This window comes from Acanthopagrus latus, chromosome 3 (assembly GCF_904848185.1).
Source record: "Acanthopagrus latus isolate v.2019 chromosome 3, fAcaLat1.1, whole genome shotgun sequence".
Classification (NCBI taxonomy): Eukaryota; Metazoa; Chordata; class Actinopteri; order Spariformes; family Sparidae; genus Acanthopagrus; species Acanthopagrus latus.
Genome location: NC_051041.1, coordinates 6,541,299 through 6,566,250, shown reverse-complemented (window position 1 = coordinate 6,566,250; position 24,952 = coordinate 6,541,299).

Genomic DNA, 24,952 nt, shown 5'->3' with positions numbered 1-24,952 from the left:
GCCGCTAGAAGTCGGCAACTTCTGTTTCGACAGGAATACTTCTCTCCTGCTCTGCCCTTCTTCTTCCTCATGGTTGCTGTTTAGAGCCACGTTTGTGTCGTTTTTGAACCTTTCACTTTACCTTTCTTGAAGCAGCAGTTTGAGTTAAGCTCATAGCTAATTGTGGAAATCACAATTTTCTCTCGCACTTCATGTATAGGGAGAGGAGAGACAAGGGTAACTGACCAAACACTCTTTATAAGTGATTTCTGTTAGATTAGGGATCTTTTTATTCTCTCTTATTCTAATAAACATGTATCCCTTGTGGCAGCTTTTTAAGTTTTAGATTATGAATATACATTATTTCCGTCTTGTACCACTAGGGGGAACTCCACAGATAATAGTGGAGAAAGATCAATAGACCCACCAGTTGAAAAAACTACAATGCCCACATTTGTGGTATTGATGGAACATCGGGATGTACACTTTTTTACTAGTGTTTGGACAACAGTTGAGCTCTATGTCCCGGAGGAATAACATATATTAGCTTTGGCTCCACACTCTGTATGCTACCAGCGATTTAGTCTTTCCAAGGATAATGTTGACAACAGTATAAATACTGAACACAGGCAGCCTGTCTGAGAGAAGCCTTCAGCTCCATTTTACTTGATTGCTTTGTGCACACACATCACTTTTCCCCTTTTGGCCTCTGTCAACACATGCCAACACGAGCGGGCTGAATCATCTGCACTCCCCCAACACACCACCAGCCATGTGGTTGTATTATTGATCAGATGCACAGTCGCTGGGGAAAATAAGAAAAAGATGTAAATCACAATCTGATAGCGTACAGAGAGGGGGGAGGGGTGATGAAGCGGTAAACAGATGTCAATTCCAGCGCGTGTACACTGGTTAAGAGTACGTCCACAGTAAGCTGGCTGAAGCTGGAAATGCTGTTTACAAGAACTACCTGGAATTGGGGTCGCTTTTGTAAAGACCTCTGCTCCGGAGAGCCGCGATGACCTCGGGGGCCGCGTGCCGTGTAATTCCAGCCGGGGATCTTTGTCGCATGTCAGCCCCGCTTCACATTTCCTGAATGTCCAAATATTTTTCTTTATCCACTTCCACTCAATCCCATGCTTTTCACAACGATCCCCTGCTATATGCTGCGCTTCAACATGACGGTGAAGTCATCTCACAGTCCAAACTAATAGAGATGAAATACAACAGCTGATAGCATTGATCAAGTCAGAATATGATCATTATAAGTGATTATTGGCTATGATTTGGGGTTATTCTCTGGTTTGTTGAGTAGGTACGGTGGCTCAAAAAATATATCTGAAATACGTCTGGGTTTCTTCAGAAAAATATTCTTCTTTCTCTGTGAGCACGGTAAAACGAAACTAAATGTTCTGAAATGTTTTTGACAGTTTGAATCAGAGGCCACTTGAAGTAGTTTGTTCTATCAACGCAAGATGACCTATTACTCAAAATGTTCACCTCCCATCCTTTGGTATTAAAAACAGAAAACACATATTAGTTATGTAAGGAAGTACGGTGGCCCTGAGAGCTCAACACAGGGCAAGAAAGACAGTGCAAATAGGCAAGTTAAAAACACGTTCCCACCAATTACTTGCAGCTTTTTTTATTTTTTATTTTCTGTATTTGGTTGTTTTTGTCTCACTCTGCAGCGTTAGTTTTTTTCAAATTGGTGAGAATGTTTTCTTAATATGCTTGTGTTTCTTTTCGAGTTGCAGTGCATTGAACTCTCAGGGCCACCGTAGATTAGTGCAGATCAAGCCATACTGCAGACAGGAGTCTCTCAGTGATGACTGAAGTGACAGCTGTCTTTCATGAGTGGGTCTAACACATACACAGTTTATGTTGAGTAGATCCATTTTATATGTCCTGTAAGTCTCCAGTAATGATGGATTAGGTAGTAATGGACTACATGTTATCAGAATCATTTAATCATATAAAAGAAATACATCTAATTAGCCTAGATTATATCTGAAACTAGAGTGGCAGCTGCTTAATGTTAATTTAAAGATCGCCATATATGTGACTCGCATCAGTGTTTACAGACTCATAGATACCAGCCAAGATCCCTGTATTCTTCCATGAGAAATCAACCGAAACATTGACAAACGCCCTATCTTGTGCCGTTAAAGAAAGCGAGAAAAAGATCCCGCATTTTTCCGGATCTGCACCAAAATCTTATGCGGTCTATTCTGGACTGAGACCCATCATCCATCTGAGTTATATTGAATTCCGTGCAGCAGTTTTTGCGGATATCGGCTGGCAAACCAACCGAGCGACAAACAAACGGACACGGGTGAAAATAAAACCTCCTTGGTGGAGATAATTACAAAAAAAATGATGTGTGATCTGTATTCAGAAAGTAATCTGACCCAACTCTTGGTATCACCGTATTGTGATCAGTGTGGACATGGCGCTAGCTTGGACACCCACGCTGCCCCCCCTCCCTTCCCTTTTCTCCTCCCGCTGCATAATGTCACAGTAATGTTTTTTTTTTTGACACCCTCTGGGATTTAAGAGAAGCGTAGGAGGAGTGAAAGGGGGGAGAGTGGGCGGTGTTTGTGGGTGGGAGGTGAGAAGGGAGAAAGGGAGGGAAGGGGAAGGAGGAGAGGAGAGGAGAGTAAATGGGACGATGGAGGGAGCGGACCTGTTTGATAACAGTAGGCCACCAGTCCCAGATGTATTGTAACATAGCTGTTATTCCCAAGACAGGACCCTCTAAACGCTGCCAAGTGAAAAGGTGTTAATGTGTCTTTGAGAGAGATGTGCGCCTACACACATGTAGTACACTCACACACACACACACACACACACACACACACTCACACAGCAGTGGTGACAATAACAGATATGAAGTATTTTAAACAGGCAGAGGGGAGCAGGCGTCACTCTTTTCTTTATCCAGACGGGCGTGCCGAGGAATCGCCGTTCCCTTTATGAGACGATTAGCCGCCAGGCGTTAATCACACCGACATCTCGTAATGAAATTAGATTAGCGGTATGCTCCGACAATATCTCCGGACAGATTGTTTTTATTACCTTCATTAGTATTTCTCTAATAGGCTGTTTGTGGTTTGTTAAGTGGATTTATTGCAATCATACTTTTCCTTTTATTAATGCCAATGAGATGATAACCTTTATGGGTGGGCTGGACTGTAAATCAGACTTGGAACGTGACGTGTGGTGTCAGAGCGAGGTCAGAGTGAGGAGAGGTCGTAGTTCATAAACCGGATTGACAGGGAGGTGGAGCGCTGTACTGCTAATCGGCACCGACAGGAAGTGTACACTCGGTATGGGCGCTACACGTTGCCATCAGACAGCCCTCCCCTGCGGGACTACATTCCCTCGACCGCACAACGTCCGTATTCCTACGCATGAGCACAGCTGTGCCTACACTGCATTGCATTACCCAGCTGCCTGCCAGCAATGTAAAGCACTGAAAATGTTCAAAAAGGATATATATTTTTCTAGGCGTGCCTTCCTTAACTTGGCTAAAATATGTCTTCTCTACATCGGACTCATTTTGCAGGACAGTGTTCCTCCTCCCTGCCGGGGCTACGTGCTGCTTCTCCACTGCAGGTAATATACTGACAATGCATAAGTGCCTCATAAAACCCCACATGAAAAGACCTGAACTATAACTTATAGAGTTAACCAGGATGGTGTGGAGATACTTTTTATCATTACGTCAGCCTGGTTTGAGAAGCAGGTCACGCTGGTGTCCCAGTGGCTCGTCCTGGGAGAGAAGCGGGTAAAGCGGCCCACGGGAGGACGACTGCCATCAACTAATGAGTGCTGGTGTCGCAATTTGTTCCGGGTACAGGAGTTTATAGTGTCGTCAAGGTCGTGTGAAAGAGTCGCATGAGGACAGGACGTGGTCTCAGCAGAGGAAGGGCTCAGATTCTTTACTTAATAGATAAAGGTAGCAACACAATGATGTAAAAATAACTCCATTACAAGTCCTGTATTCAAAATCTGAGTAAAAGCACATAAGTATTATCAGGAAAATGTGTATATGTAAGTGTCAAGAGGAAAAACTTTATTTTCATATGTGACATTATCAGATTGTCAACAGTGATGCAACGGTGTACAATCAACAGTTTATTGTTGTCAGGTTTTCGAGGTCTACTTTATCTACTTTATTCAAAGATATTTAGTGTCAAGAAAAAAGTTCAGCGACATAAAATCTTCCTAAATTTTATCAAATTATTTATGTTGGAAAGGTTTGCCTCTCTGGGTTTTGACCAGTTATTTCGGTGAACAGGAAAAATACTCCTTGGTGAAACATCTGACATTTGAACCAGGATTTCCAATTGAACTTCTGTAAAGTCAAATTATGGCAGAAGGGAAGTGCTTCTGCCGCTGTGCAACCAAAACAGGAAGAGGCATCGTTCAACCTGGTCACCATCTACAGGTGATGGTGGAAACGCTACACTGCAAAGGAGGAGGCAAAGATAGCAAGGTAAAACAAAAGTGAGCATACGTGCGTTCACCGGATGGTGTTGTGTCCAAGTCTGTTACCCTGCTGATGTGTGTTTCCTCTCGCAGCCGGGATTCTTTCTAACAGATTAGTATGAAACAAAACCTGCATCACAAAGAACTGAGATTGTTACAGTTGTTTGTTTTTGGACAGATGCGAGCTGAAGCCATGCTGCTAACGCTGTCTTTGTGACAATGGTATAACAGTGATACAACCCTGGGGAGGAGGGAGAAGTTGAAAAGTTGTACTTGTACTCAAGTCCAAAAATAAAATGACTACATATTTGACATTTAGAAGCTCCGATCTTAAATGCTCCCCAATCCATTTCAGCATTCCACCAACCTTAAATATTCATTTCAAACGGCGCTTGATGATTAAGCAGCTTATAGTACTCGCCGTACCTCTTCCCCTGGATGTTGTTATGGCTGGACTGAAATTAATTCTCTCAGAGCAGCTGCCACGTATCTCGCTCTGGAATTAGACTCTTCAATTAGCTTGATAACACCACTCGCGGAAGCTGTGGCCAAAAATAAAGAATCTCATGTAATTGAGGTGATGTTGCTTTTGAAGTGGCACTGTTTCCAGACGGGGGACGCTGCTTTACTCCTGACCTGACATTTCTGCCTGAGCACTTAGGCAATTGGAATAACAAGGCAGCACAGCGGGTCTGGATTTTGAATGCTAGTCACAAACAAGATCTCACTTACACCATTTTCGCTTCCAATTTTCTGAAGTTAAGAGGACAGGAACATTTGAAAAAAAAAGAAAAAGAAACGGAAAAAAAAAAGAGATTATAATAAGTGCTAAGCCATCCTGAAAAGTATTAGATAGCTTTTGGCAAAAGAGATAAACATGAGACACAAATCCTGCTCTGTTGTTACTGACCAACTTTTTATCTTTCTCCCGTGAAACTCATCGTTTAATTTCGTTTGCCGGAGGGGTGAAAGAAGGGAGGAGAGTGGAACAGAAGTAAAAAGACGGGCAGATGGACACCGAGACAGAAAAAAAGGTGTGGAGTGAAATGTAAATTTGAGTAAAGGACTTAAAAAGAGCAGGAGAATGAGGGGGATGTCGAGGCGGCAAAAGGAGGACACGGTAATGGCGGGGCCAAGCCAACTGTCAAGTAGCCATGTGGCAGTCTGCAGATAAGGCCTGTGACTAAGTAATCAGGAATATACAGTGTGATCTACTGCTCGCCGACACATTCCCCGGATATGACATCTGCCCGGCGGCCTCATTTCTCAACCACAGCAGGCCGGTTCTGAGGCGGCTCACTCGGCGGGAACTGAATCCGATATCGTTCCCTCCAAAGGATTGTTATTCCAGCCACCACTGCTCCTTGCGCCGGTATTTTTAAATATCAACACAGATAGCACAAACCTATCGTGACTTTAGATAAAGTTCAATTATACAGTTTACACGGGCGGCTTTGGTTCGCATGGAGCCGCGTGCGTGCGTGCGCGTTCGTCTTTAGAGGGATGATCCTTTTATATTTAAATCTGCGTGCGAGTGTGTGTGTTTGGTAGTTTTCAGGGTTGCGGGGGCGGTTTATCAGACGGCTGAATACACTCTGTGCAGGTGATGGGAGATTAGGGAACGCCACTGTTTCCAATTTTTAGAGCCGAGTTCAGACAGCCGGGAAAATGGAACAACTGTGACTTATTTTGCTTTTTCCTTCACCTCCATTTCCTTTTTCGATAACCACCTTTCCCCCCCCCCACCTTCCTGCTCCTCCTTTTCACCCTCTGCATACCCTTCTCACTTCTTTTCCTCCTTCCTACTGGCTTTGCTTTTCCTACCGCAGTTTCTTCCTGCATTGACGGCAGTGCAAAGTGATGTCTCCATTCAAGCTTTTTTTCTTTTCTTTTTTTTTTTTTGCAGTTTGAGAAAATTAAAAACTTAAATTGTTCATCATTAAAAATGTAAGAGGGGAAAAGATAAAAAATACAGCAGTGTGTTTCATCTTTATTGCAAACAGTGGTGGTGGGGGGGGGACACATGTTAGGCAGTGTGCCAAGAGTTTGAACCATCAACACAGCCAAACAAGCAAAAAAAAAAATAGAAAACAACTGTGCTGGCTCCAGCTGAGAGGGGAGAGCACCACAAAGTGTGTTCTGCTGGAGTCAGACCCCACGGCAAATCGAAATTCTGTGCTCTTAATAAACCAGAGCGATTCCAGCAGCCATTAACTGCAGTTTTTTCTTTTTCTTTTTTTTTTTTTTTTCTAGGGTCATGTAAATTTTTCATCCCCTCGTGGAGACAAGGTGAGGGAGGGGAGGGCATTGAAAAAAAAAAAAAATCAATTGATTTAAGAATGAGGGGGAAATGGAGAGAAAGAAGAAGAGGGAGAGAGGGGAGCAGTCGAGTGAGAGTGAAAAATATGTTGGTCTGTCAGCAGGGGCTGGATGTCTCGGGAGACACCGGCGGGAATACATCACGAGAGACAGATTATATTGCAGTGGTATCCCTCTTTTCGCCTGCGTGAGTGTGTTCAGGTTGCAAACACACACACACACACACACACAGTTAGTGTGTCCATGTAGGTAATTTCTTGATATCTTGTTCGAAAACTCTTGTGTGGTTACCTCAAAGTCCTCAAGCTGAAGAATTACAGTGTTTTTGTCTTTTTTAGAGGGATGAGCAAGGACACCATCGTGTGTATCTTTATCACTTAAACCAAATAAATGATCCGTATCTGTGTCAACAAGGCGTCATCTGGCAGGTTTTAGCGCTGTTGCGTCAACCACAGATTGTACTAACCGCCACTCTCTCTCCCAGGTGGATCAAGTGAGGGGTGGCTCAGCGAACTCCGATCAAACTGATAAACCAAGACTCTGTTACTACACTGCCTATGTCTCGCCCAAATTGGTCTAATAATAAAGGTTTACTTCTTTGTGCACCTTGGAATTTGGTGATGTCCTGCCAGAAAAAAACACTAGTCTGTCACTACCAGGCCGCCATAGTGTTTTCTGTTTTGAAACAAATGATAAGCGAAAGCCAAATGTCGCCTAACTCCAAGTTTGTCACCAATCTGCAGTAGTGTCTATTGGCCCATTTGGTCCAACCTTTGTATTCTGGGTGTTTAAGGGTTTTTTTTTACCTTTAGAGATACCGCTGCCTTTTTCCTATGTTTTTTTTTCTTTTATTTTCAAATGTATTTTTGTCTTTCTACTGCACAGGAGGCCCTGTTTTGTGCACGGACCATCTTTCCAGTGGAGAAATACTTCTCAGAGTTGATCAGAAGCTGCTCTATTTATTATTTATCAGAAAACTATTTACAGAACAGCCTTTGCTTCAGGTCGATGCTTTTGATCACAAGAGTAAGACAAGTTGTTTTTTTTTTTTGAAGAGTGAGCTTTTTGTGAACTGGAATGCTAAAGCTTCGCCCGATGAGGGCTTTCCTTTACCACGTACAGATATCGACCTGTTATGTGGGCGTCTGTGGCTCAGGGGTGGAGCCAGCGTCTTGCTATCGGAAGTTCACTTGTTCGTTTCCCCTGGTCTGCATTTTGAAGTGTCCTTGGGCAAGATACTGAACCCCAAACTGCTCCTGATGTGCTGGTCAGCATCTCGCATGGCCGCCACCGCCATCAGTGTATGAATGTATGTGTGTATGAATTATTATAAGTCACTTTGGAAGGAAGCGTCTGCCAAATGCCCTAAAATGTAAATGTAATGTTGGTTTCATACCTGTAAACACGACATCAACTGTAGCAGAGACTTGTCATAGAACTATAATAAGGAGAGAGCTCTTTATGTCTGAATGCAGCCCACTGGAACATGTTCTCGATGTACAGCACGTCATTGTGGAGACACAGCTATTATTTTGGGAGAGACACCTCGACCTGGCTGTGAGACGCAGGGTTCAGCCTCGCTACACAAATACAGACAATATGTACCGTACACGCGTGGCGTGCTGTGTAATGAAGCGGCTTCCTAATGCAGGGCGCACAGGGTGTATAAATTAGATTACAGCTACAGGAAAAAAAGGTGGTTTAATAATAATCTTCCCCCGCCGCAATTAAGACGTAAAACTTTGTGCTCGCTGTAGTCATAGAAACACGCAAGAAATCAACTCTTCACCCTCCTGCCGCTCCTCATTATGAAGCATCAGTAGAAAATAATGCACACACGGAGACGCGCGCCGCGAGGAGCTGCTTGCACATCAGAGGGGAAGGATGAGAAGATAATTTTAGGGAAACAAAGAGGAACAAAAGATTCCAATTGAAAAGTTGAAAACAGGAGACAAGGAAAGAATTTAAGTACCAAAAGTACATACAGTAGAAGAAAAGTGCATAAAATCATTACAGAGAGAGATTCTGGATTCACATATCGGCGAGCCGTCGCGCTCAGGGGGTCCGGCATTGGCTGACAGTTGGCAGACATTGGGTTACCGTGGGGGCCGACTGAGGGGGACAATAAAGAGAGCGAAATATGCATGGCCAGGAGAAGAGAAAGAGACGGCCGCACAGCCAGACTCCTGCAGTGATGTGAGGCATTATCGAGGTCTATGACCGAGGTCAAACTGTTTTTATCACCCCTGTTTACTCCTCGGCGCCGGATGATGGGGACTTCAAATTGCACCAAGATTGGATCTTACGAAAAAAAAAATGAATATGAATATTATGGTTGGAGGCTGGCGATAACACCGGTCCAAGAGGTCCACTTAAAGCACAAGCCAATCTCATATCAATACACTGCCATAGATTGGACTGCAGCAAGAACTGAGGCATTCATCGCTGTTATCTTGAAGCTTAACAGATGGCAGATCTTCTTTCTTTTCTCTTTTTCTGGCCACTCTCAGAAAAAGAATCACTGGAGGTAGATTACAGCTGATAGCTCGGCGTAGAAAAAAAGCCTCTCACTGTGAGCTGTTTATGATTACAAAAGAGAGAGTTTGGATAGTTTTGTTCTGGCTGGAAATGATGCTCCAGTTTATACTGCGATGGAATATTAAAGGAACTGGAAGATTTCAGAGCAAGATGTCAGACCCAAAGAGGACTTACAGCCCGCCCAGTTGTCAGGATAAAATGCTGATAGTTAACATTTGCAAGCGTCATGCTACAGGATATTTTCTAAGGAGACCTCAGGACAGTTTCCAGCCGTGTTTACAGTGACAACAACCAGATATTTTTGATAGGGACTCTTAACATTTCTAGCCACACTTCCAACCCTAACTCCAAAACAGGTATTTCAAGCCAAAACATGATCTTTTCCTAACCCTAACCAAGTGTTGTTTGGGCCTTAACATAACTGAACCACAGTTACATACAGACACAAGCATAATATGTCATTTGCTATGTTATTAGTGGTGTGAAAATGGCCAGTATAGCTGTTAAAGGTAGCTTAGGGATGTTACCTGTTTCCTTTACTGAATACATTAAAAGTAGCCATTACATTTGCTAATTGTTTCCCAATTAGCAAATGCTTTCGAATGTAACTTCTATTCATTGGGCTAACGTCTGCTACCTGCTTGGCTGCTGTGCACTGGAATGCTGCTTGCTGTTATCTGTCAAAAACACAGAAACGTCCCGGTGAGCATACTTTAATGTCAGCCTGCCTTAAAGGGGTTTTTGATTGAAGTGATTATCCATTGGGGGAAGAAATGGCATTATTCAGAGAATGTCCGTGGGAAGCCAGTGAGGGATCATGTCCTTTTTGCAACATTGCGCTGGCAAGGGGAGGAGGTGAGGATATCATGGAACCCCACAGACACTGCTCGCCCCTGTTAAAGCATCTTGTAGGCTGATTAAAAAAAAAAAGTCTGGTGACATTTTGTAGCACATCTGTGAAGTAAGGAGTGACACAGGAAATTGAACTTTTGAAAAAAAATCCCACCAAAAAAAGCTTCACCCACAGTGCATGCAATCATTATGGGACAGGCTCTCTGGGAAACATTGATTGGCCTTTCAGTAGGAATGATTTCTATGCAGCCACAGTTACCAAGAGAGACCAGATACAAAAACACAATTAGCATCTAAAAATTCTCTTCAAAATTGCTGCTGGGGAAAGAAGACACGCAGGCAACACCTAGCCAACGTGTTGCGTCTCTGTGAACAGTACGGTCAATTAAGGAAATCCACACAACAAGCAATTGTGACTCGCTAACTCCGCTAGAATTTCTCCAGCATACCAAACTTTTAAAACTGCTTGTGTAAGAGAGTGGACACAGGACTTCCTCTCTGCCACTTCAGCAAAACTTTCTCTGTTTTTTTTGTTTTTTGTTTTTTTTAATCGTGTTTCCGGGGCTGTCTGTCAGTCCTTTAAAAAGGAAGCTGTCGAGTCTCAACATCGGCGTGTTGACATTACCCGACAACTTCCAAACACGCACGGCCACTTGAAGCTTTGCTTTATTTACAAGTACAAGATAAGAAGGTGTGTCAACATCCTGCGACTCTCCTCCCCGACGTCTCCAATGTGCGCTGACGGTGCTCAATTTTGCTGGGACAACAGCGCTATTTGCATAATTGATTATACCTACAGTCTACGGAGCTAGGTGCAAGTGGGCCAGAGGATGAGGAGCTAAGCACATGCAAATTCAAAGCAGAATATTCATGCTTTCCGATTGCAGGCTGTCTCTCTCTCTCTCTCTCTCTCTCTCCGGGATTTCTGGAGGCGTGTGGCTGAAAAATTGTTTCTCAAACTTTGGCTGAACTTTCTCTACCCTCCACTGGCATTAAATATGTAGCTAAATTTGGGCTGTGTAGACACAGGAAAAATCGGCAGTTTTTCTTTTTTAAGGAGGTTTTTATGAGCTGCCGCATATTTTGGCATGCTGGTTTTTTTTGTTGTTTATATTTGCTTGTGTGGCATGTTGCTTGCGCTCGCCAGTCTTTTCTTTTCATCCGCTTCCAAGATCCTATTTTTATTGTGTTGCGTGCGTGCGTGACTGTGTGTGCGTATGCGTTCCGGTGCGCGCCTATGCTTTGAGATTACATCTGGTTTTTTAAATTGCTTTGTGCGTGTCATTTGCATTCGCGAGGAAGTGCGATGACACTTTTAACAGTTTCTTTAGAAGTGTGTAAAAGTCACCTCTAAATGCATAAATTGGGAAGAGCGAGGCGAGTGACGAGGGGAGTTAGTGTGCAGATCAGGTAAATGATTTCCTCCCTCTCGGCCCCAAATGAAGAGATGAAAGGCCAAATATGGGCACCTGAGGCTTTGGGGGATTACAGTGCACTGTGGAGACGGTTGGTGGCAAATTAATTGGACTCAGAAATTGATGCCCTTATTGCTTTGACCAAAAGATCAGCAAACTTCATCAAGTCGGAGCAGAAGGAAACTTTGTGTTTAAGAATGTCATCTATACAGAAAATGCAGGGAAACAAAGAGTTGTCTCCCAGACTCCTCGTTTCCACATAACTCTCAGGTCTGCGAGGCTTGCTGTAGATAAAGAGGCATTTTGTTCTGCGGCTGTACTCGACAGCGCAGACATCACACTTCTCAAGTGATGCTCGAGATCGAGAAAACACTTATGGAAATATCGTCTGACACGCGGTTGACACTTTGCTTACATCAGTATCTCTAATGATCCTTTCCGGCGGACAGAAAACACTGTATTATTCACACATACAAACATGCACGCATAAATGTACACATGAACATAGTGCAAAAAAACATACAGCACACATGGTTACTCACATAAACACTATGGAATATACATATTGGTATACACTCTACACTATACACTCATTTACATCTGTTTGGACAACTGCAAATGAAAAGGAAAAACAAACTCAGAATTTTTGTATGCTATATGTTGTTAAAAAAAAAACAACTTTTTTAATCTAAACTGAAAAAAATATAAAAATAAATCAGATGAAATTAATTTCACAACAGCAGGAATGGAAGGTTTTTTCCATGTCAGACTGCTGTGGTGTACAGAAACATTTCCTGTGTCTTTACTATGGTAAACAACACCTACGAACGCCACAGTCTTTTCAGCCTTGCTGCCAAAAGATACAGAAGTATCTGCTGTCGTACCACCAGACTACAGAGCAGCTTCTACCTCCAGGCTGTGAGACGCCTCAATTTATCCTCGCGATATAACCTTGAAAATATATTGTATGTAAGTTCCCATTTAGACAAGAGGACCATGAAACTCATGAAACTGACTGAACAAACCTGCTGTGGAAGGTTTGTTCAGTCAGAGCTGGAGGTCGGAATTTTGTAGCTCAAATTTCCTATTTCCGTCCTCAAAGCGTTCCAGATGCATGAAGTTAATAAAAAGCTTGGCTGACCTTAACAGAAACAATGCCTCTTTGGCAAGTGTACACACGAGTGAACCCTTGGCAGTTCAGCTCCCGTACATATATAAAAGGAATGGAGGAGGGAAATCAACATGAGTTAACCGACACCATCATACATTTTATTTTACGGCACATTTATACTTGGGGACGTATCTAAGAATCCCGTTTACTAGCCTGGTAAAAATAGTCTATAGACACTGTGAAACCCCGTCCTCATGGGTGCTGCCTTTGTACTCTGACGTCGGGCAGCTCTTCCCTCACGAGGTCGGGGTGCATAGATTTGCCTCGAGACTACAAGTAGGAGTTCTGACTCTGAGCGGCGTTCAGAATGAAGATTTCCTTGCAGCAGCTCGACGGGAGTTGTCTGGTTTGCAACGCAGACTTTAACGGCAGACACCTACAGTATCTGCACACACAAGCAGTATCTCAGAGGTTGCACACGAATGCAATGCGAGCGCGTAAACCCTCCCTGCCGCTGTCAAGAAATGAGAGGAAATGAAACAATTTCGAGCGATGCTGTTAAAGCCCCTGAATACCTCAGACTCTCTTCCGTTCATCTCCCCCGATCTCTCAATCATTCGTTTCTAAATACCTTTGAACTCCTATCTCGCTACCCTCCCTCCGACTCCTGTAGGAAGCCCATTCTTCATGCAGCCTCGGGTCTGTCTTGTGTGTTCGTGTTTGTACCTGGCGCACATTGATTTAACCAGGTGCTTCTCGTTGTGTGGCGCTTTTGTATTACAGCACCGCGGTGTAGCTCGTGTGTGTTCTGGTATTGGATTCCCAGGCAGGAGGGAGGCAGGAGTACATACGTGTCCCACTGCTCTACTGCTGACAGATCAATATGCTGAGAGAAGAGAAGAGAAAAGAAATAGAAGAGAAGAGAAGAGAAGAGAAGAAAAGAAAAGAGAAGTTCCTGGGGCAAAAAAAAACATCTTACACCCGGATGAAAATCCCCTGCAGTCTGCAATTTAGGCCCTCTTCAGGATGAGCCAAAATATATTACACCAGCGGTGTGTCTGATCAAAGTTAAGTACCAGCAGAACCTTGCCTGTTGGAGCATGAACACAGACATAATAACACGGCACAGAGAAACAGTTGTCTCATTTTCGAAATGTCATTTTCATACAGTCCCCCCCCCCCAAAAAACATACTTACCTGGCTATCTACCGCTCGTCTACATCCTAATTATGTAAATGACACTGAAAAAAAGCCCCCTTTTTTTTCTTTCCCCTGTTTGTTCCACAAAATTTGCTATCCCTCACTTTGGGCCTCATAAGCATAACAATTGCTGTAATTATGTTCCAAAGGCACTGTGCTAATAGGGTTATCTGTAACCTAAGCGATTTGGACATGATTTGCTTTATTCATGATGCGTCGCCAGTGCCACTCAAATTATTGCTGCATTGTATTCCTCAGAAGACCAAGACCTCCTTTTTTTTTTTTTTTTTTAAAGCTGAGAGGTGTGAAACACAAAATTAGGAGGCAAGAGGCATGCTCTTAACCAGGGCCTAGCAATAAAGTCTTGTTAAAATATCACATCCAAAATTAAAATGCATTCATAGTTATGTGTAGTAATGTTCCAACAGCTAGCAGGAGGCGAAAGAGGTCTGATTTTATGTAAGCTTATGAGAAAATGACATGAGTTTATGGTCTCAATTGCAAGTTTCACGTCCACAAATTTTTAAAATATTAACGATTTTTATTGCCACATCCATACTTTCCGAGCCAGTTCACTACAACCATTACAGAGGTACAGCTGATGGTGCTGCCAAGCAGAGGTACACTTCCAGCCGTTGAGGCCAGGGTTAGCTAGCAGCTCCCCACTCATCCAGGCTAGCTTTCTTTTGTTTGTTTTTTCACCTCAGCAGGTTGTTGCACCATGCCTAATCTCCATTTTGTTTACATCTGCTTCCCCATGAGATCATGTGAGATGGATCATGTCTGAGTGTTAGCTTAAATCTGTAGAGCCATTACGGCCAGAGTGTCCCAGCTGCTGCTAAGAGCTATGTTTTAACTGAATATGACGCTTTTCCAAATTGCCCGAAATTTGACACTGCACTTCCATCGGTCCTCAGCATCAAACCTGCAAAGTGTGAAGTAGATGGAATGGACAGTTCTCAAGATATCTGAACACCAAACAAACAGACAAGACTTCCTGCTTTAGAGTTGGATGGCCCCATTTACAGTACAGGCAATAAAACAGGGTGTGCTTTAATGTCCGTCTACCCTGTGATTGACAAGTCAAATCCAATCTAGTTCTCCTCCCCTGCTCCAGCACTTCATCCAAATATGGTCCAAAAAACCAAGATGGCAGCAGATATAACACAAAGTACGAGGCTTCAAAATGGCAGTCCTCAAATCGCCCAGTAGGTTTACACTTGCTTGAAACAAGGCTATTGATAAGAGTTAGGCTGAGCAAAATAAGTAAAAGCTGAACATACCAAAACAGTAAACTGAAAGACGCTAAAATGCTCTGACGAGCTGAAGGGAACTGCAGTAATTATTCTCTGTGGGGTTGTCACTGTAGTCAGTTAAACTATTTTTAACATAAAAATATTGATTAGAGCAGCTCTGATTGAGTGCTGTGAAGCAATTAGAAAGTCGGCTCAAAGCACAGACATAAGACATCAATTTCAGTTGATCTAAATGTCTACCTACAGCCACTTAATATCTTGTAACAATTAATCAATGACATTTTTTTCTAATAACAAATCACCATTTTACAGTTTCTGTGTTCTCATACATCTCGTGATACTCCAGATGAATAACAATAAGCTGCATTTTATTAATACATCTTCAATGAACTCTTTCACTATAACCTCCCCAACCGCTTCATATATATATATATGAATATCAAAAGAATATGGTTTGATGCTTCCTCACATCAACACACACCTCCACACAAACACAAATACATACGCTGCCTTCCGTGGCTGTGAGGAACGGATGAAAAAAAGTTCAGTGAATGTAAAGAAATGACGTCACCTGACTTTTGACCAACGCAAGCCGACTGAAATACCAGCCCACCTAAACCCAATCCCGACTGCCTGTGGGCTGGTGACTGTCAGCTTTATAGACTTCATACACCTACAAACACACAAACACACTGATTCTGTCTAACTCGCAGCCTGCCTCTCTATCACATTACTTTTCCTCCCACAGGCCAAACCATGAATCTTCATTCAGGGAGATACGGACAAAGACGGAGAACGGGATCGAGGCTACACAATGACTGCAGTGAGTCAGTGCTTGTAATGTGATTTGTCACTCCCTCTGCTCTCTCTCTGATGTGATTACGGGACGGGCTTTTCGGCCGGCCGTGTCAGATGAGATGGTGGCCTCTGATAGGAGAAGCAGAGCAGAAACCAGGAAGCGCTTGGCCCCAGCCTGCGATCTGTCACGCCGGACACGGGGAATACCGGATTCGGAACATGATGAGTGTGAAGATGTTGGGGGATTGTGGAGCTGTGTTTGTCTGTGTGTGTGTGTGTGTGTGTCTGAATGAATTAAATGGACTTGACAGCACTTGCTATATATACTCTCATTTCTCTCTTACACACTCAATGACACAGACACACACACACACACACACACACACACACACACACACACACACACACACATAAATCTGTCTGCATCAGATATCCTATGTATTATCTTAATGTCACACAGAACATCTATCACTTTGTGTGTTTTCATGCAGTGTGTATTTCCAGGAGAGGGGACATCTACTTAACAGTTGTCTTGCCAAGCCTTTGTTTTTTTGTCTTTGCTTCCCATTCCTTAAAGGAACACTACGTAATTTTAAATGGAAGCGAAATCATAATTTACTGATCATTTTATATACATGCCTAAACAAATTAAATAAACAACTCTGTTTTCACGACTGAATAAACAAACTGACCTTAAAGGACAACACAGTTTATATGTGGCGGACCCTGCCAGCTTTCTTAGCTTCAAACAGTGTTCTGGACCTTATTTTCCTCTGAGAACAGCTTGTTTATTCCATTATAGAAAAGATAAATATTTTTGATTTCTCATTAATATTGTGAATATTAAAATTATGAGTTTGAATCACTTCTCCAAAACAAAGTTCCCCTTTAATGTGGGATTTTGAGGCAAGCTTTTTTTAACAGTTGTGTAAAAAAAAAAAAAAACTCTATCCTGGTTCATCATGTCGGCTTGACTCCTGCCAAAACTGATGATTAAATGAATTAGGGGAAACGGGTAAGACTGCATCTGTCAAGGTTATCAAAACAGGACCCAGATGCGGAACAACAGGCAGGTTGAAAAAATTAAAATGAGCTTTAATGATAGCTGAGTCCAAAATCCAAAATCCAAGCAACCAAACAGAACTAAAGTACAAAACCAGTGCAGGTGGGAAAACAGATGACGAAGAAGAAAATATAAAGTGTAAAATAAAACTGAAACAACCAAACCAAACGTTCAAACCTTAACATCCTGCCATCTTTCCCTTCAATTCACAAAGATTGGCTTCAGCGACATGCCAGTCTCTGATTGTATAAGCTGTTGTCTCAATTGACAATTTAGCCTTTGAGGGCACCGGCCAATGTTTCAGGCCTTTCGGTGCAGCCAGGGTGTATCCACGTAACTGAGATCTGGGCCAAGGATCTCTCTGCCATGCACCAGTCATTGTTTGGATGGACACAAGACAACATTTTGGCTGTTTTATACAAGCATATATCCGCATGTAGAGGCAGATTAATTTAAAATGGGCTAAAATAAGGTATAAATAGTTGTCAGGCTACAGCTGATGGGTTCCAGAAATGCATTTTGGCCGGAGCTGTTCTGCCTCCCTCGCTCTCCTTGTGGACGGTTGGTCAATACTTGGCGGACAAACAGAAACCAGAATGCTTCCAATACCAAAACCGTGTCCCTTGCCTACAGATTCTGCATTCATATGCAGATATTTGTTCATAGGGATTAGCAAAATGCTCTATATGTCGTTAGAGATGATTATCACCCAGCATCTTGCCTCGTTAAGGAAATGCCTTCTGGAGGGAATGTAGGCACCTCATTTTAAAGACCTTTTAGATCCAAGCAGCTCCAAAAAGGACTTTCCTGAGGCTGATCTGCCACCTTGAATGATACATCTTTGGTACTTTTACGGTACCCTTTCCCTGCAGTGTATTAGTTCTTTATGAAATTGTTAATTTAATAGTTTTAACACTAACCCTAACCCTGGGCTGTTTGACTCTTAAATTGTAAACTTTGGGGACTATTTTATTTTAGCTTGTCTTTGGTATTTTGTGTATGCGCCATGTTTTCCTGTCCAAGCTCTCCCTGGCATGTTCCAAACAAACTTTTGCTGTTAACGCAAGTGAAAACTGTCAAAATGTGTTAATGGCTGACTTTGGCATTTGACTTGGATTCAACTCAACTCAAACTAATTCAACTCATCAATATGATGCCACTTCATTTGACCCGTCGACAAAGCTGATGGCAAAAGACAGCGCTTACAGACCAAAGTGCCCGGGGTCGACATCTATGCAACCTCCGTATTTTTTATTTGGATGGTTATTTGGACAGCCATTAAAAGTTTTATTTTGGCGGTAAACACACACACATGCACACACACATCCAATTACTGATGAAGTAGAGAGGGCAAAGCTGCATTTGTCAAAAGTCCATTTTCAGTTTTCTATGAAAAATGGGATCAATTTTGCAAACAAAATGTATTCTTTTAGTGTTTTGCATACCAAAAAAAACTATTATTAAGTAGTAATTATTACATTTTCAACAAAAAGAGAAACCATCAGTAGAAGTAATATTCTGTTTTCGCCACAACAGAGTGTTTTCTCGGCTTATTGTAATTGGCCCCCTCGCAGAAAAAAGTGGCATTTGGCTTCTTTGTCTTTTCCCCTCTCTGTTTTCCGCCTGCAGCAAATCGTGACCAGTCTCATGTTTGAGACAATCCATTGTCTGCATTTTTTTTCAGTGGGACAATTAGCACACATGAAGGGAGCCCTGCGATGGCTGCTAATGAGATTCAATAATCAGAAGGCCCTGCATGCATGCTCACCAGAGAGCCACTGGGGCTTCCACTCCCTCCCCGTTGGCCCCTCTCGCTAAAACACATCCTCCCCAATTTAACCTATTTTCTCCGTCAATCCTCTCGTTTTGTCTCAATCTCCCCTCTCCTGTCCCCACCACGCCCCCTCTTTATCTCTCTTTTCTCCTTTCATTTTCCCTGTAAATCCTCATTATTGCCAATCTCCCCACCCCCTTATTTTTTCCTGTTTTCTCTCTCACACACTGAACACTCCCTCCCCCACTTCATCTCTCTCTCTCTCTCTCTCTTTCTCTCTCTCCTTTCTGACTGGTAGCTTAGGGGGTAGTTGGCAGCTGTGAGCGCTGTAGATTGGGTGGGAGGAGGAGGGGGCTGGTTACGGCTGGCACGGCTCTTCCACTTGGCAGGGGGAGCCATGGGTAAATTGGAAAGGTAACCTGCACCCAATGCCAGTGTTCAAGGTTAGGCTGGCTCTGCATGGGTGCATCCAATTGACCCCCATCTGTTCGGCAGGGGTAAGTTGACCCAATCTCAAGTGCTACAACCTGACCGGAGGCTATGGAGATGGTCGCACGCATGCATATAGACACGCTCACGCCACCGTCGCACGCCATAATGCACACATGCCCTCATTTCCCGCCACGCACGAACCATCGTAACGTGCCTACAGTCCACTCGCACATGAGAGTCACCCACTGACACAAATCCACAAGTACTCATGCCATCTTCTTTTTCCCCCCTGCATTCTGCTTCTCTCACATGCCATTGCATCACGCACTCTGCGCGAAACGTCCTCCTCAGCTTCATCACCGCCTAATCCTTCACACAGCATCCGGCTGCAGCCCGATCTTTCAAGACCTGCTGAACACAAGAGTTATAAAGTGCTAAGTAACCCGTCGTGCTTTGTCGTGTTTCATCCCCACACGCGGCTCCAGATAAGCGACGCCTTCATTTGCAGAGATCTAATTGCGCTGCACTCACCCACGGGCATGTTAAGTGGCGTGGTGGTGGTCGGCGGAAGTGGATGAATAAATAATGAATCTGCTTGAACGCTATCTTTAATCCCTTCATCCCCCCCCCCCCCAGTGAGCTGACCTCAGGAGGTAAAGGCACGCATACAGGTCCGAGCTAAATACACGCTTCATATCTTCCCCTCGCTCGTTCATGCCGAGGCGCTGGAGCTTCGCGTTCTCTCTCTCTCTCCCACGCAGAAGCAAAAGCCAATACGAGCCGCGTGACATGCAGGGCCATGCCTTCAAACCTGCAGCCTGCAACGACGCCGGGTGTGTTTGTTCACCCACATACTTAGAAATACGCACATGGCCACGCACTCCTATGGAGAGCAAAGCTGAAGCGTCCCAGTGTTTTCTCCCGGCTAACGCGAGGCTAATATTCCAGACAGTATCCGCCGCTCTCTGCGGTAGAGAGATAACGCCTCGGCCAAACATTACAATCAACAAGCCGGAGAGGTCATAGCCTCACCTAGGATAACAGCCGCAGAAAAATGTTTATCTCTCGCTATCAGCATGTCAGCCGCCCTCGCCTCCCCTCCTCCCCTCCCAGCTCGCCCTCGGCCCAGGATCCTCAGAGTTTTGTTCGCCTGCGTGACCTCCACGAATGCAACGTGGGAAAATCATTCTCAATCCGTCAGGAAAAAAAAAGCAGGTAGTAAGAATAAAGGAGTGTGGGGGGGGGGATCCAATAAAATAACAGAACAGAGGGAGGAATCCCATTTTCCACCTGCCATTCCCAGTGTTGGCAGGATAATAGCGGGCATCCCGGTGTTGGGATAAGCTGTGATAACAAATAGCTCAATCTGCTCCGTGTCTTCATCTGCTGTTCTATCTCTCTCTCGCACACAAAGCCGCGGAATTATGATTAATGGTTGGAGTCGAGGTCTGCTCAGGTATATTGTGTGAAAGATGCTCCTGTTCAGAGCCTCACACAAAATACCACGGAGGTCACAACATGCGCTGCTCCATTTTCTAAGAAACCATAACAAAAGCCGAGACGGGAGAGTGTTTTTTTTTTTTTTTTTTTAAGGGGGGTAAATTCACTGCTGTTGGTTTTGCAAATAAGCTAAATTGTCCGCGAACTTCCCCTCTCATGTTGTCTGCGTTAAATATGAGAAGATTTTTAGAAAAGCAAAAGGTCTTTTTTCAGCTCCATTATGACGGATATAGATCCAGCGCCTGGCGTGACGCAGGCTGTTTCTCCAGACGATGAGCCGAGTCAACGGTAATAAAATTCTTCTAACAAGGCTTTTTTATTGCCTTCCTACTGTTTTCATCTCATTTCAGACTCTCGCTTCGCGCTCCTTAATGGCCTCAGATTGAAATTCACCCTAATGAGGCGAGGAAGAGCAGGAGAGGAAGGGGAGGAGAAAAAAAAATAAGATAGGCTGAGCGGAGGTTTCAGAGTCCATTCACCCACTTGGATAAAAAGGTCAAGACTTTCCAGACTGAGTATCTGCTCACAAAGGACACACTGAGTCATTCACAGGCACACAGGGACACATCATAAAGAGAATAGGGGCCATTTAGCTGAGTCTGAAAACATTAAAAAGTCAGTCAAGGAGTGTGTTTTTAAAATTTGTCCTCCGGTGTCCAGATTGAGAGGGATTTGAGGAAAGATCGACAGTATATTCATGCGTTTTTTTTCCACCAGCAAAGTTGAGTTTATGGTCATTTTAAGTTCAGTCAGTCAGTTTTTTCCCAGGAATCTGGCCATCTCCAGCTGTGTTTGTGGAGACAAAAATTGGATATTAGTCATGTGAAGTCAGGAGATATGCAGTCGTGATTGTGGTGGCAGAACACAATCTCCACAGTTACGTTTGTGAAGACCTTATTAGGGATATTTTTCATGGGAAGTCGGACCTTCTCCAGCTGTTTAGTGACCTTTTGACATTCCACCTGTGTTTGTGATGCACAAAAATAACATTTTAAGTCAAACCATGATATTTTCTTAGTTATAACCAAGCTTAAGCCTAATCAGAGAATGATCACAGGAGTGTGACAAGAGAGACATTAAAAAAATGGAACTAAATCAAAAGTTGCAATAGGAACAAGCGTGAAGCTTTAACTTGTCTGTGGTTTGGCAGAATTGAGCTCCCATTTACTCTGGCGATCGGGCTGGGTATTTTCTAATGTGTCACACCTGATTCATACGTCAGGAAAACATTATCTTTGGGAGAAAATGTCAGTGACAAAGTTAATTAAAGCCCAAAAGGACAGATTTCTCTGTTTAACTTGGGCCGTATTGACAGAGATGTGCGGGGACGCTGACAGACATGGACACCGAGCATTTGTCATCCATCAGCGAGCGAGGACAGCCTGCTGTCATCACCTCATGGGACCCGTCAATTTCATTATTTCCCTCTCTGTCCGTCTCTCACTCCGCCTGTCTCTCATCTCATCTCGCGTACGGTGTCCCACACTGACCTGAATATCTTCTGCAGTGTGTTGATGACTTTACTTTACCAGGAACGGGAAAGGTCACCGAGGGGTGTAGACAAGCACAAAAACACACGCGCACGCCGACTAATAAAAACACACACACACACAGACACACACACACAACACTGATGTCTAGGACTCAACACAAGCATGTATGCGCACACACACACACACACACACACACACACACACCTTTTGTAAGTGCAGGGATGTTTGAGGGTGGAAGTAATCTCCCGTGAATATTCCATCCCAGCAGCAGCAAGCCATTTTAATTATCAGCCCCTCCCAGGCCCTCTGTGAGGTCTAGCCCAGGTAAATTAGGCTCAGCAAACACCCTGTCTTCAACCCACCAAATTCAATATGATGTCAAATAGAGCACAGCGGTCTCCGAGCGCACACAAAGCATGCGCTCTGTTGTGCGCACAGAGGGCTGGCGCTGGGCCGGTCTAGAGGCCGGATCTGTATGGGGTGAGTGTGTGTGTGTGTGTGTGTGTGTGTGTGTGTGTGTGTGTGTGACAGATGGGGAGAATGTCAGTAAAAGACAGTTGCTGCACGATGTGAACGTGATGCACACACACACGCAAATACATGTCAGCGTGTAGGTATTACCATTATGACCGTATATTTAAATATATGGATATATATACAGTATATTCCATACATATTAAGGTCAGATAGTGTTGCCATGGCTGCACAGCTAATCTCATCACATATCCCAGAGCTCAGACCTAATCAGCGCTCTGAGTAGCTTTAACTTCGCATTCACCATCATGCAATCTCTGTTTCCCAGCATTCCTATATTTTGCATGATGTAAACATACCAACAGTTGCCAGCGCCGGTTGGTTTTCTAGAAATTCTAAATCTCATTTTGACTTCTGCTCATTAATACCTTTCGAGGGGCTGTTAACAAATATCTACTGGAAGCAGATGCACAATTTTAAAGCACTAAAATTGGTGCTTTTGTTTCTGAGCTTGACTTTTAACTTTATTTACCTGAAAAATACTGATAATGTAAATATCTCTTACACCTAATATGGATCTGTAGAAGGTCTATTGTTGTGGCTCGAGGTATAAAATTTGTTTTTCATTGCATCATGTTTTACTGCCTCTGTCAGTTCCAACATTTTCTCTTTTTCCTCTTCTTTCTTTTCCTTTACTTCACCAGGTTAACATCTGATTAAATGATCATCTCGCATCCAAGAGAGAAGGCAGCATGACAGCAGTGTTGGGACCACGAGCACAATACAGACAACATCAATAGACAAAGAAAACAGACAATGCAATATCCATTTAAAATGCAGATGTACATGCAAATATACAAAACTTAACAAAAGCACTTCCCTAGGTCTGTAAAACAAAAATCCTCTCATGGCAGGTTAATTGTGTGTAATTTGACTAATTCTGCATTTGTTAGGGAATTTGTACAATCAAAGTGAAAAAAAAACAAAAAACAAAACAGAACAGAACAACACATCATTACCTGATATTTCACATAAAGGAGCCCTGTGTCAAAATCTAGTGTTTAAACCTCCATTATTTCAGGTTAAAGATTAATATTCCTAATTAAAGTTGTTAAATCAAATCATACCACAGACTAATTATTCCAGCATGGGAGTAATGCCTGATATTTTGGTCCGTGGGTGTATAATGAAGCTGCCTTTTCACTGTATGAAAACACGATGACGAGTGGATACACAAGGTACAAAAGGGCTCTGTGGTGAGATGTCAGCAGACAGTTTGGCTGCGCCACCTCAACAGACAGAGTTACTGCAGGTTTTGACACTTTTGAAGACCTAATTTCACAGAGAAACCCACTGACCAGAGGTTTTGAGGTGAGCGTCGCACTGGAGTTAAACTTGGGGTGATGACAGGTGTTTCCTTCTTACAGCTTTAAGCTTTAGGTGTTTCTGGCTTCCTGTGCAATTGCCTTTAATTTAAGCCCTTCAACCGAGCATTAAATGTGCTGTTCTGGAGCCAGACCCCATTGAACTTGCACTTAACTCTATTAGATGAAACATGAACATCAACTATTTCAACTTAATTCTTCATTTTTATCATGAGAGGAGACTCACGACATCCAGACACACCAGCTGGGTAGACATTTTTTGGATACTGGTTCGGTATTGTTTTTTGCTTTTTTGCATCAACACAAGTTTTGAATTTAAAAGCAAGACTGAGGTAATGCAACTTCATAAAATAAATGCCAACCTCATAATTAAAAGACTTTTTAATTTACACTTAAACAGTCATATTTCATTGCATCTCCTTTATCTCAGAGGAAGAGGAAAATCCTTTATTAGTCCAGACCTGGGGAAGTGCTTTTGTTAAGTTTTGTATATTTGCATGTACATCTGCATTTTAAATATAGTAGCAGAATATGTATTGTCCATGAGACCGCTGACTGACTACTGACATCAGTCGTGGCACGGGTCACCAGGAGAACTCGCCATTTAAAACCCACAAAAAAAGCTTAGCAGGTTAATCCAGCCACGGTAATGAACTCTGGCAAGTGTGTCCATTGTTTTGTATGTTTGTCATGTTCAGCTTGTGATCGTCTCAAAAACACAATGGATATCTGGTGAAACGCGGCCTTTTCATTGCCTCACTCTGAGCTCCCACAGCTCTCTACATCAAAGTAACTCAGTTTGGAATCGGATCAGGTGAGACTCAGGTGCTCGAGTAAAGATATCCATCATCTCTTATCTTCTTGATGTT